The sequence below is a fragment of the Natrix helvetica genome (assembly GCF_964273705.1).
Source record: "Natrix helvetica genome assembly, chromosome: 7".
NCBI lineage: Eukaryota > Metazoa > Chordata > Lepidosauria > Squamata > Natricidae > Natrix > Natrix helvetica.
The window spans coordinates 10559966-10581930 of record NC_138558.1 but is presented as its reverse complement, the minus strand read 5'-3'; the positions used below and the strand labels follow the sequence as shown (position 1 = coordinate 10581930).

Here is a 21965-nt window from a genome sequence, read left to right as displayed (position 1 = left end):
AGTCACAGCTCAAAAAGCAACTATCACACTTTACACAAAAATAACACAAAAGCTGCACCACTGACTCATACACAATGTAAAAGCAGCTGGACTTCACACAAAATTGGCCCCTGCAACAAACAGGAACCTCAGAGACAATCAGGCACAGCTGATTGTCACAGAGCTAATCATCGGCACTTTAAAAAAAAAACTTTTTAGGCACTTTTTACTACTGGTTCGGGCAAATAGGTAGTAAAAAAATGCTTTAAAAAGTAAAAAAAAAATTCTGATGATTGCACAGCACAGCTGATCGCTGGAATTTTTAAAAACTTTTTAAAGCATTTTTTTCCTACTGGTTCAGGCGAACCGAGCCAAACCGGTAGCATTTCACCCCTGAATTACTCAGAAAAACAAGACAATGAAAAAATGGGATTGATAGGCAATTGTCAACAGACTGTTCTGTTTCTCATCAATTGTAGAAAAAAAAAAGCATATGAATGGATAGACTAGAAACCTCGCATGATGGAACAGTACAGGGAGAGACTGCTGAGCTCCCCAGTAAAGATACATAAATACAACCAATATTAAGCCAACATTAGTTACATCAGTAACTACAGGCAAGTCCAGGCCTAAATTAAGGATGCAAGTTTTCCTTTGCACCAAAAAAGCACTCAACAAGTTCTCTTAAACACTGCTGTGCACAGAGATTAATTTGCTAAAGATATTTTTGTTGCACACTTCCATCCTATTTACAGTTCTTTGTTTAAAAAAAAAGGAATTACATTGTGAAAACATGCTACAAAAGCAACAAAGTAAACAGCAGAGACCCAATAAAAATGGGCACAATTAAAACTATGAAAAGGATACAGGGCTATCATTCCAGAGGTGGTATTCAGCCGGTTCAGACCCGTTCTCCCGAACCGGTAGCGGAAATCACGGGTGGGCCTGCTCACCCACTCCCGCTCTATGCTGTCCTAGTTAGGCACGTTTTTGAAGCTGGGCGCATGTGCGGAAGTCACGTGCGTGAGCAAAGCGCATGCGCAGAAGGCTGAGCGCACGCGTGGACAGGGTGTTTACGCCCATTAAGTGAGCGGGCAAGCCCGCGGTGAACCGTTAGTAACAAAATATAAAACCCACCGGAGAAAAATGATCCAACGCACAAACCAGAAGTCCGTTACCGAACTTCCGGTTTGTGTGTTGGGCTGTTTTTCGCCCTCCAGAGGCTTCAGGGAAGCCTCCGGAGGGCCAAAAGCGGCCGAAAATGAAGGCTGAACTCAGCTGGAGCTGCCAGGGCAATGCCTCTCATGCTCTAACAAATGGCTCCGGGTGCCACCTGTGGCACACATCCATAGGTTCACCATCACGGGCCTGGAGGAATGTTGTCCATGGGGTCATGATGGGTCGGACACGACTTCACAACAACCCCTAATCATCTTTGTTATTCTTCCCTGCACCCTTTCTAGTGTCTTCACATCTTTTTTTTATGCATCATAGTGACCAAAACTGGATGCATTTACCAAAACAATATAAAGTGGCACTAACTCTTCCTGTAATATTTCAGTGAAGTGAGCATCATACAAACATCCCCTCTTTCCTACTTAGAAGTCTTGACCTTTGGATTTCCTGGAAACCATCCGCAAACACTATCTTGAATGAAAGCCCACTCAGGGAGAGTTACATTTCCAATTCTGTTTACCACAAATTGCAAACAAAAACAGACCATGACATACAAATAAGATGAAGGCTGCAGCTGTTTTGAAGCTCCAGAAGAGTTTAAAATGTACTGATCTTTAACAACAGATGTCACTGTTTTCCAGGGTTTTCAGCTAGGAGTGTTTTTTGGAAATTCGGTCAACCTGGTGGATTAGATGTACTGACAATTGCTCCCATAAACACAGAACCTTTTTCCTTTTATTTATACTGCAGGAGTTAATCTATGCTAGCCAAAAATCAGGAGTCTGATAGTGCTGTTTTGCTTAACAAATTTTATTAGAAGGCATCAGCTATTGTAAGCTGCAGTGAGTACATTTTTAATAAAATCTGTCAGTTAGCAAAGGTGTTACAAGACTCAATTTGATCTCGTTCTTTATATCCAGCAATGTTAAAACCGTGTAACTTACTACAAGCACATCACTCCTTTAGTACATCCACCACTTTCCCTTCCTTTTGGGGATTTCCCCCCCACCACCACATAGTAAACATTTCTTGTTTATAAGGCTGTCCCTCCTCAATTGAGACGGAGAAGTGTCAAGGCGATGACCGAATGATGGATGGATATGGTCAGACTTTCATAGAATTGCTAACATTCTTTGCCCACTACATATCTGAATATTCAAGTCAGACATACGGCATATATGTGTAATACATTCGTGGAACATAACATAAAGCCAATAATGCCAATAATGAAAATGAAAGATTCTTCAAATTGAACCCTAAGATAGGAAATTACTTTTTTTTTAGCATGTTGATTACCACAACAAAACAATTCTTCCTGAACCATTTTGTCAAACCAAATTATTAGAAGATTGATGCTGGTATTGCAATATTTTTTTTTAAAATGACTCCGTTTGCAGAGCAAGAGAGAATGAAGAAATGTTATAATGAACATTACAAATAAAATCAGACTGCTCACTTACTTGGCGTAATTATATCTCATGTTAAAAAAAAAACCCTTTTAAATAGGAATCTACGACAATATCCCTTTTTCCTTATAATAATTAAGGTACAAAACATAATTTCTAAAAACAAAGCCACGGTACTCACGGGTACAAAAAGTGTTGTTTTCTTTTCATTGCTCCTTAAAAGAAAAACAAAAGAAAGCAAAAGAAGAAGCCCAGCTCAAATAAGACACCCTTGTTGGCTAATATGGTTCAGAAACAAAACTTTTAAGGGTCATGGAGTTATTGTTAAGCAATCAAAATAATTAACTTTTCTCTCCCGCATTCAACTGGTTTTTCAATGCAAAGGTTATGCTCTTGTACATTTAACTGTAACCATTCTCACGTCTCATTTAAGGGAACATCTATACCAGGGGTGTCCAAACTTGGGAACTTTAAGACTTGTGGACTTCAACTCCCAGAATTCCCCAGCCAGCCATGCTGGCTGGGGAATTCTGGGAGTAGAAGTCCACAAGTCTTAAAGTTCCCAAGTTTGGACACCCCTGATCTATACAGTACTTAAGTTTATTTCCAAATAATAGCATTAGCCAAGCTAAATTATTACTTGGCAGAATAAAATTCTACTTTTCGGACATGCTATCTTAAAAACGTAATAGTACACTGTAGGAAGTTAGCACCCACCTAATTTTTCCAAGAAAAATGAAATATTTTAGGAAGTATTAAAAGGGCAGAATATTTCCCCCTGAAAGGGAGGCAGAAACTCCGCCCCCTTGTCAATGGGCCATTAGGGCCTGAGCCAGTCTATTCTACATAACAAAGATCTACCTCCTTCAGGCAGACCCATAACAGGAATCCCAAAGCCCTTTCATTACATCATCACCCAGCAGGAGTCAACCAAGCTTGGGACTCAGGACAGCCAGGTTGCCCCTGCATGGCCCCATGGGAGCCTGAAAGTAATCAGAATACAAGCTCCAATTCAAAAGCCCAGAGAGGGCATAAAACCTGGGCACTCTCAGCACCTCTGCCCATTTTTTCTTCGCCCAAGATCTTGTAGCATGTGATCCTGTCCACCATTAAACCATCTTTCTAAGCAGCCACCATGTTTCCAGTGTCTTTTTCACCACTTGGAACTGAGCCCAAATGGACATTTCTTCCAACATCTTGCTGAGAATATTATTGTTACTGTTCCATAACTGAAGACTTCTTATCCTCCCCAAGATTATACCTACATTCTTTGTGCTCTTGAGAAAAGTTGCTAAGCCTATTTATCAAGTTATATGTAGAGCTTAATGCTTCAGTTCTTCATTTTTCTAATGACAGGGCCAGCTAGAGATATGAAGTTCAAGAGGACACTTCCAACACCAGTGGGCAAGAGATGATCAGAAGTTTTTCATGCTACCTTTCCTGTCAAATGCATTAATCTTCGTTCCCGATAATTTATAACCAGCATATTCATTGAGCTTAAGCTGTAGTCATGTATCTCAGCTAGGTTAAACCAGCAATGCAAACCCTCTATTAATGGGTAATCTTAGGCAATCTATTAATGAGTGAATAATCTAATGTCCTCTGCAATCTACAGTGTTCCTCAACTTTAGCAAATTTAGGCGTGGACTTCAACTCCTGGAATTTCCCAACCAGCGTGCTGGGGAATTCTGCGAGTGGAAGCCCACTCATCTTAAAGTTGCTAACGTTGAGGGGAAAAAAATGCCAGATGCTATTTTAAACAGGGAGTGGAGGAAATCTTCCTTATAGAAAAAAGAAATTGTAATGGTTTCTTAGTTTGCAAGTGCGTGGTAAAAAAATTAATTGCTTTTATCTGGAATGGAATGGAATGGAATGGAATAGAATAGAATAGAATAGAATAGAATAGCAGAGTGGAGCAGAGCAGAGCAGAGCAGAGCAGAGAAAAGAGAATTCTTTATTGGCCAAGTATGATTGGACGCACATGGAATTTGTCTCCATTACATAAACTTTCAGTGTACATATAAGCAACAAGTGATAAATCCTGATCACAATCATAAAATACAATAATCATAAATCATAAGATACAACACTCAGTGATAGTCTTAAGATACTAAATAAAAGCAATCAACATAAATCATAAGATACAAACAACAAAGCTATAGTCATAAGATACGAAAGGAATAGGCAATAGGAAAGATGAGAAGGATAATAGTAAAACAGCCCTACTAAGTGGTTTGACATCCCAGGGCATAAGACAGTGTTAGCAAGAACATTCAGGTAATCAATGTACCTGGCACCATAAAGATGTGCCAAAAAAAAATCAGTTATCTGGAAGATTAGATTAAATATCTGAGTTCTGTGTTTTAAGTCTAAACTGTACAAAGGAAATGCTCACATTTTTTTCTTTTCTTTCTCTCTCCCCCATCCTCTGTTCTTTTCCTTTCCTCCATTCTCTAAAAATACAGATAATCCTCAACTTAACAATAGCTCATTTAGTGACCATTTGAAGTTACAACGGCACTGAAAAATGACTTACGACCGTTTTTCACGCTTACAACCGTTGCAGCATCCTTGTGGTCACATGATCAAAATTAAGTTGCTTGACAACTGACTCATAGTTAGGACCACACAGGTCATGTGATCCCTTTTGAGCAAACTCAATGGGGAAACCAGATTCACTTAACAACGGTGTTACTAACCGGACAACTGCAGTGATTGACTTAACAACTCTGGTAAGAAAAGTCGAAAAATGGAACAAGACTCACTTAACAATTGTCTCAGTAAAAAAAAAATTGGGCTCAATTGTGGTCATAACTTGAGAACTACCTGGAATTTATACCGATGAAAACCAAAATGGAGAACAATATGAATGTTTTCTGCAGGTTTTAGAGAATTGCCTCCCCGCACATTCTAAGAGCCATTTCACACTTTTTAAACTTGGCATGCAGGAAACATCCATTCAAGGTTAAAAAAATAAAACTCTTCTGCCCCAAAGTGGACTGAAATCATATACCACAGTAGAATTAACCTAATATAAACGTTGCAATAGAAATCAAATTTCCCAGCTGCTAGGTGAATTTCAAGCCAATACTTTTGGTGGGAAAGAGGTTGAGATAAGTTTTGTTTAGTGTCAAGTTGCCAGAACAAACTAACCCAAAAAACTATCCTAACCTTGAACAATGCAACTTCGACACTCTTGTTAAAAAAAAAAACACAAGCCAGCAAGCATTGCTTGTGCTATGAGCATTCTCATATTCCAGGGGTGTCCAAACTTGGGAACTTTAAGATGCTGGCTGGGGAATTCTGGGAGTTGAAGTTCACAAGTCTTAAAGTTCCCAAGTTTGGACACCCCTGTCATATTCCTTTAGCCAATGCTTGCTCTTTGGCACGATGTGTATATAACATGTTCTGTCACACACCCACTGTGCTATATTTGCATTTACATTTGTAGGTATGCGCTGATTATATGAGGCTAGGAAAAACTATCCCGGGCAATGCCACCACCCATCTCACTTGCATGTGATTCTGGGTGGAACGACAATCAAAGCAAAAACTAAACAATCGGTGCAATTTATCATTAAAGATCAATTAAAGCCAATTAAAAAACCATTTCTCGACATTATATCCATAGGCAACTGCAATTCAGTGTTTGTTTCCTTGTTGTTCCCCAACCTTGGAAACTTTACGGTGGGTCAACTTCAACTCCCAGAATTTCCCAGCCAGCATAAACACTGATTTAATTTACTGTTGAGCTGTCTGCAATCCGAGTCTTACAATTTTAGGGTATTTTCTCTCTAGAACAGGGGTGTCAAACGTGATTTCACTGAGGGCCACATCAAGGTTGTGTTTGACCTCAGAGGGACCAGGGTGGGTGGGGTACGCATGAGTGGGGTGGGTGTGGCCAGGGTGGGCGTGGCCAGATTGACACCACTCGTGTCAGAGGCACCTATGGTGGCTGAGTGCTAAGACAGGACTTCTTTCATATCCTCCCTCCCTCTCATTATAATCTTCCTTCCTTCCTTCCTTCCTTCCTTCCTTCCTTCCTTCCTTCCTTCCTTCCTTCCTTCCTCAGCCCAACCAAGCTCTGTTTTCACTTTCAGAGTCACGCGCCAGCCAGATCTTTGGTCCCACGGGCCAGATTTAAGCACCTCGTGGGCCAGATCCATCCCCCAAGCCTTCAGTTTGACACCCCTGCTCTAGAATGATTGACTTCTGCTGGGATTCAGATGGGCTCACATTTTTTTTACCTGGAGTAAGCAGCTTTGGGTTACTGATAACTTGTCAGAAGAGTCTGCAAAGCTTGGAATTCAAGGTCACAATATATCTGAGAAATAGCTTTTTTTTTTTTTGAGCCATCCATATCCTATATGTTTCATTAAAAAAGAAGAAGAAGAAAACATGACCTTAGAAAAAGCTACCGATTTAAAGCTATATGATTTAAGGTATTACATCAAATATACTTTCAGTCTGTAACAATTTGAAAAATGTGCTGTCACATCTTAAGTGACAGGAAAGACATCACCTTATTGGTTAAATCTCTTGCGTGTATCCCCCAGCATTTGAAAAACTTTACAGTTATTTTTCTATTTTTTCGGTACTTGAACTGAAAAAGAATCACGAAGTTAAAAAAAAGGAAAGGGTAAGTGAACTGTATGTTTGCAAGACTTCTGCCACCCACAGGCAAGGAAACGGAATATATGCAAACTGAAGAATGCAGCTATGGGCTTCTATCCAAAGATATCTTAGCTTTAGAATAATAAATACCTTTTAATCAACTTTCCCCAAAGGAAGCAAAATAGCTTCCCTTGAGTGGTGTGGGTCTGTGCATTTTCTATCAATGGCATTGCATTCATCCAGACAGGGAGTCTTTTTGTCAAGACAAAACTCGAGATCCTAGCTTATTGTTATTCTGGTTTGTTAACTAACCTGACAGTAGAATTCCTAGAAGTTACAACAAATCAGCGATTTAATATTTGTACTCATTTCCTTTGTTCATGTCCATGTTTATACTTATGCCGGTTATCTTGTACGTGTTTGACAAACTAACTAACTAACTAAATAAAATAAATAAATTTAATCAGTGACCTTTTCACCATGGACCATTTTTTTGGGCCACCAACCATTAAGACTTAACTTTAAAAGATTTAAATCAACATTTATTTAAGCCTTTGTGCCCCCCACCCCCACCCCACATTAAAACCTTGCTCAACACCAGCTGTCAAAAGTGAAGTTAGGAAAAGCGTAAAAAGTTGTGGGGGAAAACCCATCTGAGTATATACTTTGGATTCCGCTCCCCCCACTTAAATGTGAAATTAACACTCCTCTGCTCACAATAGAATCCCTTACGCCAGCAGGCTCAAAATTTTGGGCTTGGACAATCTGGAACTACACCGCCTGCGGTCGGACCGAAGCAGAGTACACAAAATTGTCTGCTACTACATCCTGCCTGTCAATGACTACTTCAGCTTCAAACAATCGATACAAACTCAAGGTAAACCGCTTCAAACTCGATTGCAGAAAATACGACTTCAGCAACAGAGTGGTCAACGCCTGGAATGCTCTACCTGACTCCGTTGTTACATCCTCAAACCCTCAAACAGCTTCAACCTCAAACTGTCTGCCGTGGATCTCACCCCATTCTTAAGGGGTCCATAAAGGGGGCGTGAATAAGCGCACCAGCGTTCCTACCGTCGCTGTCCTACTGTCCCTATTTATTTGTATTTATTTCTTTCGTTTATATCCATGTTTATATTTATACCCACTATCTTCTACATGTTTGACAAACTAAATAACAACGACGACGATGATGATGATGATGATGATAATAATAATAATAATAATAATAATAATAATAATAATAATAATAATAATAATATGGGTGGGGCCCGACTAGTAATCAATGCCAAATCCGGCAAATCAACTGGCCGCTGTGATACAACCGTATAATAATATATTAAAACAACAACAAACTGGTGGGAACATAAGCCTGAAAAAGTCACCGAAAATCAGATGGTCAAGATCCTGTGGGATTTTCGTATACAAACAGACAAAATACTAGCGCATAACACACCAGACATCACACTGGTTGAGAAAAAGAAGGTTACAATCATAGACATCACAATACCAGGCGATAGCAGGGTGGAGGAGAAGGAACATGAAAAAATCGTGAAATACCAGGACCTAAACATTGAAATTCAACGATTATGGCACAAATCAGCAGTGGTAATTCCAGTGGTAATCGGCACACTGGGTGCTATTCCAAAAGCACTGGAATTACATTTAAAACAGTTAAAACTTGACAAAATCACCATCAGTCAAATGCAAAAGGCCGCACAGCTTGGATCTGCACGTATATTACGAAAATACGTTACGACGTCCTAGGCCCCTGGGTGGGGCCCGACTAGTAATTAATGCCAAATCCGGCGAAACAACTGGCCGCTGTGATACAATTCTGTTGAAGCAATAATAATAATAATAATAATAATAATAATAATAATAATAATAATAATAATAATAATAATAATAATAATAATAGCAGGGTCAATGAGAAGGAACATGAAAAAATCGCGAAATACCAGGACCTAAAAATTGAAATTCAACAATTATGGCACAAACCAGCAGTGGTAATTCCAGTGGTAATCGGCACACTGGGTGCTATTCCAAAAGCACTGGAATTACATTTAAAACAGTTAAAACTTGACAAAATCACCATCAGTCAAATGCAAAAGGCCGCACTGCTTGGATCTGCACGTATATTACGAAAATACGTTACGACGTCCTAGGCCCCTGGGTGGGGCCCGACTAGTAATCAATGCCAAATCCGGCGAAACAACTGGCTGCTGTGATACAATCGTATAATAATAATAACAGCAGTAGCAACAACAACAATTGTCAGCAGATATAAATGTCTGTTCCCAAAATTCTTTTATACTTTGAAGGGATCAAAAAAAAGAAAACAGGAATGTTACTACTACTTTTTTACTTTACTTTTAATTTATAAACCACGCCCTCTCCCAGAAGGGACTCGGGGCGGTGTACAGTCATATTAAAACAACAATATAAATACATAAATATAGATAAATATAGATTTACTACTACAGGTAGTCCTCGACTTATGACCACAGTTGAGCCCAAAATTTATGTTTGTTAAGTGAAATCTGTGTTAGTCTTGGAGTCTTGCCCCATTTTACAACATTTCTTGCCACAGTTGTTAAGTGAATTAATGCACTTGATAAGTTAGTAACATGGTTGTTAAGTGAAACTGGTTTCCCCGTTGACTCTGCTTGTCAGAAGGTCGAAAAAGGTGATCACGTGACCTTGGGACACAGCAATGGTCATAAATATGAACCAACTTCCAAGCATCTGAATTTTGATCACATGATTATGGGGGATGCTGCAGAGATCGTAGCCTGGAAAAATGGTCATAAGTCACATTTTTTCAGTGCTGGGTTTAACTTCCAACCGTCACTAAATGAACTGTTGTAAATTGAGGATTACCTGTACTTATTGACTCCAATTTGGACAGCTCTCACAGCAAGGCAATTGTGTAGAAGGCGTGTACAGATAGTTCTCCACTTACGACCACAAATTTTCTGTTGCTAAGCAAGGTAGATATTGAGCGAATTTTCTCCCATTTTACCACCTTTCTAGCCACTGTTGTTAAGTGAATCACTGCAGCGGTTTAGTAACACAGCTCTTAAGTGAATCTGGCTTCGCCGTTGCCTTTACTGATCAGAAGGTCGCAAAAGGGGATCACATGACCCCCGGACACTGCAACCGTCGTAAATACATGCCAGTTGCCAAGCCTCTGTATTTTGATCACATGACCTTGGGGAGGCGTTAAGTGTGAAAAGGATCGTATTTTTCAGAGTATAAGACGTACCGGAGTATAAGACGCAGCAAGATTTTGAAGAGGCAAATTAAAAAAAAAAGTTTTTGCACTCTGCAGACCTCCCCAAAAATGGCTCGTTTTTTGCGAAAATGGGGTTGTTTTTTTGTCAAAAAAAAGGGCATGCATAGCCTTTAGGAGGCTTGTAGAGTGCTTCTGGGACGGGAGGGGCAAAAACGATCAAAAAACAGGCACACGGAGCACTGTTACCTTCCCACCAAAGGTGGTCCCTATTTTTCTACTTGCATTTCTACATCCTTTCGAACTGCTAAGTTGGCAGAAGCTGGGGCAAGTAATGGGAGCTCACTCTGTTACGCGGTGCTAGGGATTCGACCCGCCGAACTGCTGATCAATCTGATCGACAAGCTCAGCGTCTTAGCCACCGCGTCCCTTTTATCACATGATTACACAGTATAAATTTATATTACACTACATGATATATATTAGTATTTCTCAATCTGGGGAACTTTAAAATGGGTGTATTTAGCGAGGCAATTACCGTAGGCACAGCCTAGGGAAAGGTGAAACACAAACACGTTTCACTTTTACTATGGTATCAATTTGGGCTTAGATCTCATCACTTTTCAAGTGAGAGTTATGACTGTTTCCTTTATTTGTTTTTGTTTTTTAATTGACGTATATTCCACCTTTGTTCTCATTCAGCTGAACTTCAATTGCTTTGGATTTGCCTGAAAGGCTTTCCTTCGTACAAAGAAGTAACTTCAGGGCAGTAATTCTAGAATGAAATTTCTTGAGATTTTGCTTCTAAATAAACACACACAGGATTTGTCTCCAGGTAAAAGAATGCTCCCCTCCCCCGTATTTAATTAATTATATTTAATTTTCTTGATTTCTGTCCCACCTTTCATTAGGAGCTCAGGGGAGTTTATATAGGAGTCTCTGATAGGTTTCTGTAGAACAACAATGCTGTAGGTTGGGGAGGGAAGGAAGGAGAGAGAGAGAGAAAGAGAAAGAGAGAGGGAGGGAAGGAGAGAGAGGGGGCTAGTTGAGGTTCAATTCAGAATAACAGACTTGGAAGGGACCTTGTAGGCCATCTAGTCCAACCCCCTGCCCAACCATTTCTGACAGGTGGCAAGTTCAGTCTCTTCTTGAAAACTTCCAGTGATGAAGCTCCCACAACTTCCCAAGGAAACTTCTGTTCCACTAGTTGATTGTTCTCACTGCCAGAAAATTTCCCCGAATCTCCAGGTTGAATCTCTCCTTCATCAGTTTCATCCATTATTCCTTGTCTGGTCCCCTTCAGGTGCTTTGGAAAATAGCTTGATCCCCCTCCTCTCTGTGGCATCCCCTCAAATACTGGAAAACTGCTATCATGTCTACCCTGGTCCTTCTCTTCACTAAACTAGCCAGGCCCGGTTCCTATAACCGTTCTTTATAGGTTGGTCCTGAACATGGATCCCCCTCTGTTCAAATCTTCAGGACAACTTCATCCAGGTTGTCTGTAGAGGTGTCAGGGTTCCAAATAGCATCCAAAAGTAAATCAGAGTCCAAGGCAAAAGATTCCTCAAAGTTCCAATTTATGAAGAGAGCCATGTTGGAACATCTGGGGAAACCTGAATCTGAAAGCTTCCCGGTTTTTCCCACCCAGTTGATCTTCTGTTGTTGCCCTGGACAGGAGAATGGAGCTGGAAAGCAGGTTAGGAGGTGGGAAGGGAATGAGGATTTTGCAGTAACCTTTTCCCAGGAGTGGGGAGGGAATGGGGATTTTGCAGTATCCTTCCCCTGCTACGCCCACAAAGCCATGCCCACAAAGCCACGCCACGCCCACAGAACTGCTAGTAAAAGAATTTGAATCTCATCCCTGGACTACCTGTAGTCGTTTTCAGAGCAAGCAGAACTAAGCTTGCAACAATTACACAACTCCCTAAGCGTTTGGCCTCTGGATGTAACAGGCTGTAGGAATTCCCAACCAGCGTAACTTAGAATCCGTATGCATCTCTTCCTACGTTAATTGTGCATGTAATTATCAATTACGGCAACGGGGGGGGGGGAGGGGGAGGAAGCAGCAACTGTTTTTTTAGCTTTTAAAAATAACTTCGCCTGGTTGTTTGGGGCAATTCTGACTCACCAGTGGTGAACAGGGAAATTACTATCTTAGGAGATTCTTACAAACTACCCATTAAAATGAAGCACACAATACTTTGCCTGGAATGACTCTGACCACTGTCCACACCTTTACGTGACCAAAATACTTCTATTAGTAAAGGTTCCTATTGCACATATGTGCTAGTCGTTCCCGACTCTAGGGGGAGGTGCTCATCTCTATTTCAAAGCCGAAGAGCCAGCGCTGTCTGAAGATGTCTCCGTGGTCATGTGGCTGGCATGACTCAACACCGAAGGCGCACGGAACGCTGTTTCCTTCCCACCAAATGTTGTCCCTATTTTTCTACTTGCATTTTTACATGTTTTTGAACTGCTAAGTTGGCAGAAGCTGAGACAAGTAACAGGAGCTCACTCCGTTACGCGGCGCTAGGGATTCGAACTGCTGAACTGCAGACCCTTCTGATCAACAAGCTCAGCGTCTTAGCCACTGAGCCACCATGTCCCTTACTTCTATTAAAATTAAATAATCCTGGACTCTGGACCCAGATGGCTATCATGGTATAAAGGCAGTCCTCAACATACGACTGCAATTGAGCCCAAAATTTATGTTGTTAATTTGTCAAAATGAGTTTTGCCTCATTTTATGACTTTTTTCACCACATTTATTAAGTGAATCACTGCAGTTTTTATATTGTTGTTAAGTGAATCTGGCTTCCCCATTGACTTTGCCTGTTCGAAGGTCGCAAAAAGGGGCCACATGACTCCAGGGCACTGCAACCGTCATAAACATGAGTCAGTTGTCAAGACTCTGAATGCAAATCATGTGACCGTGGGGATTTTGCAATCGTCGTAAGTGTGAAAAATGGTCCTAGGTCACTTTTTTCAGTGCCTTTGTAACTTTGAACGATCACTAAATGAACTGTTGTAACTCAAGGACTACCTATGCATAGCTGCTTCCTTGTATTTAATGAAACTCATAGCTGAAATTGCGATTCCCATCTGTGAGTGGGAGGAATCTTACCTAAAATGTCTCCATCCACCGAAAGTGATACAATATAATACAATACAATACAATAGCAGAGTTGGAAGGGACTTTGGAGGTCTTCTAGTCCAACCCCCTGCCTAGGAAGGAAACCCTATACCGTTTCAGACAGATGGCTATCCAACATCTTCTTAAAGACTTCCAGTGTTGGGGCATTCACAACTTCTGGAGGCAAGCTGTTCCACTGATTAATTGTTCTAACTGTCAGGAAGTTTCTCCTCAGTTCTAAGTTGCTTCTCTCCTTGATTAGTTTCCACCCATTGCTTCTTGTCCTTCCTTTGGGTGCCTTGGAGAATAGTTTCACTCCCTCTTCTTTGTGGCAGCCCTTGAGATATTGGAAGACTGCTATCATGTCTCCCCTAGTCCTTCTTTCTCTTAAGCTAGACATACCCAGTTCCTGCAACTGTTCTTCATATGTTTGTCTCCAGTCCCCTAGTCCTCTTTGTTGCTCTTCTCTGCACTCTTTCTAGAGTCTCCACATCATTTTTACATCGTGGCGACCAAAACTGAATGCCGTATTCCAAGTGTGGCCTTATCCAAGGCCTTATAAAGTGATATTAACCCTTTTGATGATTTGAGACTTAAGGACAATTCAATGCAAAAGGATTTTTCAGATTGCAAATAACTGAACTGTCCCACTGACACACAATCCCTATGTAATCCCTCGGGTTTTTTTTGGACCACACGTGTTCATCGTTCAAAAGGTCTAGAATATTAAATTAAAAACAAGTGTATGATTTAAGACTTAATTGGGGAAGCCCCAGTGGCTATGACTTAATAAGGGCAGTTATTCGTTTAAGAACAGTGGCAGAAATGGTTGTAAAATTGGGCTTTGCTTTAGTCATAGAAATTCTGGCCCCAATTGTGTTTGTAAATAGCAATAGCACTTAGACTTATATACCGCTTCATAGTGCTTTTACAGCCCTCTCTAAGCAGTTTACAGAGTCAGCCTCTTGCCCCCAACAATTTGGGTCCTCGTTTTACCTACCTCAGAATCACTGATGGAAGGCTGAGTCAACTTTGAGCTGGTCAGGATCAAACTCCTGGCAGTGGGCAGAGTTAGTCTGCAACACTGCATTCTAACTCATCCACCACACCTTCCTTCCTTCCTTCCTTCCTTCCTTCCTTCCTTCCTTCCTTCCTTCCTTCCTTCCTTCCTTCCTTCCTTCCTTCCTTCCTTCCTTCCTTCCTCTCTCTCTCCCTCCTTCGCACTTAGAAATAGCACTTAGACTTATATACCGCTTCACAGTGCTTTACAGCCCTCTCTAAGCGGTTTACAGTCAGCCTATTGCCACCAACTATCTCTTTCCCTCCCTCCCTTCCGATGTTAACTTGCTTAACAAAGTAATAGGACTTTCCACCTTACTAGCAATAGACTTATATACCGCTTTGTAATCCTTTTACAGCCCTCTCTAAGCAGTTCAGAGTCAGCCTCTTGCTCCCAACAATTTGGGTCCTTGTATTACCCACCTCGGAAGAATGGAAGGCTGAGTCACCCTTGAGCCTGGTGAGATTCGAACTGCCAAATTGCAGGCAGCCGACAGGCAGCAGAAGTAGCCTGCAGTACTGCACTCTAGCCACTGCGCCACTACAGCTCTTGGAGGACTAAATGGAGGACTATCTTTTGACCCATCCAAACCACCAACTGCATATTGTTGCACACAGAAGCAAATTGCTCTGACAGCTGAAGAAGTGGGGAATGGAAGGATTATTCATTCAGAGGAGTATCTGTCAGAGCTGAAGAAGCTTCTTGGATGAGAAGCCAAACGTCTTCAAAGAAAAAAAAACAAGGAAGTCCAGTTGCCTCCTGAAAAAGCATCTTTGAGGCAACCATGAACTGGATGACTGAGAATCTCTACAGATTTTTAACTTAGCTATAGATTTTGACTGGAAGTGCGTTAAGGTCAGAATCTAGTCAGCAAAACATGCAGTAATTTATTTCATGGTGCATCAGCAGGTTACCCGGTTTCCCTGAAAATAAGACCTCCCCGAATAATAAGCCCAATCGGGCTTTTGAGTGCATGCGCTAAAATAAGCCCTCCCCTGAAAATAAGCCCTCAGTGAAAATATTGCAATACAGCAGCAGCCACGAGGTGACCACGCTCGCCGCCTCCTGCACCTCAAAAATAATAAGACCTCTCCAAAAATAAAGCCAAGTGCTTATTTGGGGGGGGGGTTCCAAAACAAAATAAGACCCTGTCTTATTTTCAGGGAAACACGGCATTTACAACTAAGTCAATAGCTACAGTGGTCAACAAGCCAATTTGACAAAACACCCTCCCTCCTTTTGATTTCAACGGCTAAGAAAATAACTCTATGCCTGCCGTTGTATGTACATATTGTGGATAAGCATAACTGGGCACAGTGGAAGTTCTCGCTGAATGAACCTACGTAGTCAGCAAGCAAAGCGGCATCAGATTTCGTAGAAAATATCAACGGGGAAGAAAAATCCCTCTAAGTTAAAAATTAGAAAGACACCGAAAGAGGGAAAGAAGCAGTCGCAGGTTGCTCTTTGGGAGTAGATTTGTTTCTTTTGTACGCAGTCATTTTGACCATTCCACTGAAAGAAATAATTATGAATATTGTAAGCTTTTAGGAGCTATAGCGGGGGGGGGGGGGCAAACTCGATTTCATTGAGGGATACATCAGAGTTGTGCTTGACCCCTGGGGGTGCCAGGGTGGCCCAGTGGTGGGTTCCGGATCCCATTACAACTGATATAGTTGCAAAGGGGCCCAGCATCCACCACATGAATGCGCGGAGCGTGCACATGCTTCCTTATCTCTTGCGACGCCTCCACAAGCTTCCGCGACACTCCAGCTGCTCGGCGGAGCATTGCGCAGGTGCCGTACACTGCATGTGGAGAAGCGCCAAAGAATTCTAATATAGGTAAGGAGCTCAGGTGGGCGGCTGGGCCCTCCGGACAACTGTACCAGAACGGTACCCGGTGCTCCGGGTAGGCACCGGTATGCCCGTACCGGGGTGTACTGCCTGAAACCCACCACTGGCGTAGCCAGCTCAACATCATTCATGTCGGGGGCACCTGTGATGGCCCAAGCTCTCTGCTAGTGAAAACGGACGGACAAGCTCCGTTTTCAGCTGCTGCAGCCTCCTGCAACCGTCTGCCAGTGAAAACGGAGCTCAGGAGGGCCACACACAGTCCTCCCGAGCTCTGTTTTTGCTGGCAGGGGCACCGTGGGCCGCTCCTTTGCTGTTTCCAGGGCAGCCCCGTGGGCCGGATCTGACTTTGACACCCCTGAGCTACAGGCCTGAGATGGCAAACCTATGGCACGCGTGCCACAGGTGGCAGACAGAGTCCTCTCTCCGGCCACACGAGCCGTTGCCCCAACTCAGCTCCACTGCGCATGTGCACGAGCCTCCCAATGGCCAGCTGGTTTTCAGGTTTCTGCTGTGCATGCGTGTGGGTCATGCATGGATGTGCTGGGGGGGTCATGCACACATGCAACAGGGGGCAGGGAGAGTGCGGGGGTCACACGTGCATGTGCGGGGTGTACATGAGGGGATGTACATGCATGCCAGGGTCACATGGGGGTTGTCATGCACGCATTGCATTATGGGTACGCAGGCACATGCTTTTGGCACGCGATGACAAAAAGCTTAGCCATCACTGCGATAGACTATTTCAGAGTTGCACATAGGAGAGATGCAATGTGTGCTGCATTATTTATTCAGCTGCCAGCAAACCCAGCATGCCAAATTCAGTTTTGGTGATGGGAGAATTCAATGCCCTGGAGATGTGTTAGAAATATACCTAGGCAAGAGCTTTTATGGCCCCTGGGCCGCATCTGGCCCTTTGGCTGCCCCTCTTTGGCCCATGTGAGGTCAATCGGCAATTAGAAGTGAAATGCACGCAATACAACTGCATTGCTTTTATTTTGAAGCCAACTGTTATCCCCACCCCACAATTTACATATGTGCATGCATGCATGCATACCTCTGCAGCTTCATGGCCTAATTGGTTCGGCCCTGCATAACAGGTCGAGTTTGTTAGGTGGGAAAAAATTGGGGAAATTAATTGCCCTGCCCTGTCCTACAAAGAAAAAACACCCTGGTCTCCAAACAGTTTCTCTCTCCTCAAATCAGATCTAGAATTGATGAGGATTCGTTTCGTCCTGCTGAAACAAACAGTGCTGATTTTTTAAAAATGGTCTAAGACCGTGATGGCTAATCTTTTCCCCATCGCGTGCCAAAAGCAGGGGGAGCACAGGGAGGGGTTGTGCGTAAGCATGCCCACACCCATAATTCTATGCGCATGACCCCCGCACATGCATGCGAGACCCAGCGCATGCAAGCGCAATCCCACTTTTGGCCCGCGGTTGACCCATTTTTCTCCCTTCCCAGGCTCCAGAGGCTTTCTAGGAGCCTGGGGAGGGCGAAAACAGCCTCCCCTGCCTGTCCCAGAGGCCCTCCAGAGGGAGAAAAACGGCCCAATGCGCAAACCAGAAAGACCGTTCCCAAACTTCTGGTTTGCGCATTGGGTTGTCTTTTGCCCTCTGGAGGCTTCAGGGAAGCCGCCTGAATCCTCCAGAGGGTGAAAATGGCCGAAAATGAAGGCCGAAGTCAGCTGGCCAGCGCGCACATTCTGTATGCAACGCCTTGCATGCCCTAACAAATGTCTCTGTGTGCCATAGGTCATCACGGATCTAAGACATCAGAATTACTTCGTTTACATATCAACGCTAAGAGATTGATAGTTAACATAGAGCAGCAGAATAAAATTTGAGGGTAACTTGAAGATCCAACAATTCTGAGATGTCAATTATCTTCGGTATTCCATGTGAGTTCGTGCCTAGATCCTTTTGCTAAAAAACAACTTCTATCTCTATAAGAATGCCTTGGTCCCGAAATATATTGTGCAAAAAAACAAAAAGAGTAATATTTTCAGCAGTTTATCTAGGGGTTAGCTAAATCCCCTGTAAAGCTTGCAGTAGAATTTTTTCCAGACCACATCAAACTTACAATTATTCCAAACAGAGCTATATGTTTTTAGAGGCATGCTGAAAATAACTTATGGTTAACTGCATATTCAGTAGCCTACTGCATTTATTTCTTTAACTAAGCAACAGATGCACATAAAACTGACTTGTAGGCCCAGTAAATATGCTAATAGAACAGTATGAAATACTACTGGATCTCATTGCAATTTTGTAATTAGATTTCAGATTGCAGGAAAAGACTTGCAGAATATTAATCAGAGATTGGCTAACTAATGACACTGATTTTCACATAAGTAAGATTTTGCATTTCTCAGATGTTTAGGTTTTTTTTTTTAGATTTTTCATCTCCCTTTATTGTATTTTATAAATAAGTTGTGGTGATGGATATAGTGTGTGTGTGTGTGTGTGTGTGTGTGTGTATGGTCCAAAGTCACCCAGCTGGTTTTCACGCCTAATGTAGGACTACAACTCAGAGTCTCCTGGTTTCCAGGCCAGCATCATAACCCCTACACTAAATTTGGTTTGTAGAATTGATTCAGACCTATACAATTCTGAGCATAAACTTATAAATTTAAAAATAAATCTTTTATTTATAAAAATAAATTTAAAAAGAGCATATAGACTAGAATAGAATAACAGCGTTGGAAGGGACCTGGGAGGTCTTCTAGTCCAACCCCCTGCTTAGGCAGGAAACCCTAAACCACTTCAGACAACTGGTTATCCAACATCTTCTTAAAAACTTCCAGTGTTGGAGCATTCACAACTTCTGGAGAAAAGTTGTTCCACTGATTAATTGTTCTGTCCTCAGTTCCAAGTTGCTTCTCTCCTTGATTAGTTTCCAGCCATTGCTTCTTGTCCTGCCCTCAGGTGCTTTGGAGAATAGCTTGACTCCCTCTTCTTTGTGGCAGCGCCTGAGATATTGGAAGAATGCTATCATGTCACCCCTGGTCTTTCTTTTCATTAAACTAGACCTACCCAATTCCAGCAACTGTTCCTCATATGTATGAGAATTTAAAAAATATAGCCTATTGTTCTATTAGATTCAATTAGTCCTGTGGGTAATAGAAGGCCCCAGAAGAAGCTAGGATGATTTCAAACTTTACCAGCAATATTTGTAATTCTGCTGAACCGTTGCTAAGTGTGAAATATGTTTTTTTTGCAAAATATGCACTTGTATGGATTCGTTTAAAACAGGAAGAATGAAACAGTTGGAAATGAGGAATTGAAAGTAATGTACACTGGTGTTCATGAAAAGTGAGTTAGTGAACTTGTGAAGCATGTATGAGGTTAGGAGAACAGTATAAAGGATAAGGGTTCAAGATCAGCTCACAGCTCTTTGATTTATAGCAAAGTCCTTGTAGGACTTGCCATTTCTCATTGCCCCACTGCAATGATTTGTTAATGCAGTGTATTACTGCTATTATATCTTTTATATCTATTCATTTCTAATGTTCCAAATTATTAGAAACAATAAACCTCTGATCTCAAAGTAAGAATTATCGCTTGTGTTGTTGCCTTTGTTTCCTATTAGAATTTTCCTATGACAGCTGTTTTAGCCCCCAGTCCCCTAATCATCTTTGTTGCTCTTCTCTGCACTCTTTCTAGAGTCTCAACATCTTTTTACATCATGGAGACCAAATATAAAGAGGAACAAATTACTTTTACCCTCTCTGTAATGGGCTGTTTAATGAAACAGACAAAAAAATAATTCAGAAGGAATATAAATTATCAGACTGATTTTCCTGCTCAGAAGCAATATAATTTTTTGCTTCACATGAAGTAAAACCACTGGTGACAGCTATGTCTATTCTGCATTGTATGATTGTGTGCTTAATTAGATTAATAAGCCAACTGATTACTTCTAACTAAAATGCCCAGCTAGGCAGATTTTATTTCCAAGTAAGCGTATGCAGGATTGGGTTAGAAAGGTGAACCCTTACGTCAGAAAGGCTTAATAGGTGCAAAGTGGAACTTTTATTGATTTTTTCTTATTATTATTTATACCTACATGTTTGTTAGAATAGTTTCAACCCCTGCTTTACATTTTTATACTACTCCAACAGCTTTTAAGGCACCTAATGCTCTACGGGAATATATTAAAACAATTAAAACATTAAGTAGTGCTGTTAAGAGACAATTTTAGAGAAGAGAAGAATTAACTAAGAATTAAGAGAAGAATTAAGGAGAAGATAACAATTAACCAGTGGGAACAGCTTTGCCTTCAGACATTGTGGGTGCTTCATCACTGGAGGTTTTTAAGAGACTGGATATTCACTTATCTGAAATTGTATGGGGTCTCCTGCTTGAGCAGGGGGTTGGACTAGAAAACCTCCAAGTTCTCTTCCGGCTCTGTTTTGATTGATTGGAGACTTGGCTACTATCTTGCAGATTTCAAATACACGTTGCAAAAATAACTTTCTCAACTGAGCAGGTAGGAATTTTTTGGGTGGTGGCGCAGGGTATCGTAAGGCAGGGAAAATATCTGAATAGAGATTTTGAAACGAGCGCAGACTCTGGACTTGGTCCAGCTGCCAAATCATTCACCAAATCCCTTTAGAGTTCACTGGAGCAAGAAGCAAAAGAGATCCGCAGATCCTGATGTCTCAATGAACTTTCATTCAATGCCTGTTAAATGTCTTCAGCAGGGCAACCTTATCAGCAGCCTGCAAAGTTTCTAGCATGTAATAATTTCTCAGGATCCAATTTATACTTGAGGGGAAAAAAATAGACCAAATGCCTAGGAGAAGCGTTTTTAAAAATAAACGTAAACCCATGGCTATGCTTTGCTTTTAATTTTTGTTTTAAAAAGGATTTACTCATTTGCCCATGAACTGTCTTTCCCACCTCCACTTACTATTTTTAATCACTTACAGCAGGTCTTCCATGCCTTCTAAAATGGACAGTTCTGAGAAATCGTTTTTTAAAGATATCGAAACTCAAGAGTGTTTCTGCAAACCGTTTACACAAGAAACTCCTCTGCTTCCAGGTACCTTCCCTGCCGGAATAGAGTTTTAATCCCTAAAACTGACCCAGGATGAGTTTGCTACGACTTCTATTTTAACATGAGCTAAAACCAGTGTATGGAGATTCCTCCAGGAGAAAAAGGATCCCATACAATACCACCGTTTCGTTCTTTGAGTTAGAAATGCGCCAATTCATCTCAGAGATTCCCCACTCTTTACTTATACAGATAGTCCTCGATTTATGACAACAACCGAGCCCAACGTTTCCATTGTTAACCGAGACATTTGATCAGTTTTGCCCCATCTTACGATCCTTTCTTGCCACAGTTGTTAAGTGACTCACTGCCGTGGATAAGTTAAGTAACTCATTGAATCTGGCTTCCCCATTGACTTTCCTCGTTCAGAAGGTCGAATCTGACCCCGAGGACACTGCAACCGTCATAAATATGAATCTGTTGTCAAGCGACTGAATGTTGACTACATGAGAATGC

General features: G+C 41.7%; 1 protein-coding gene across 1 annotated transcript in view; it reads right to left on the bottom strand.

The window, feature by feature from the left end:
- Positions 1-21965, bottom strand: part of BMP3 (bone morphogenetic protein 3) — a gene marked incomplete at its 5' end in the record, with an annotated part of 56322 nt that overhangs the window by 19475 nt on the left and 14882 nt on the right. The gene's annotated exons all lie outside the window — the stretch shown is intronic.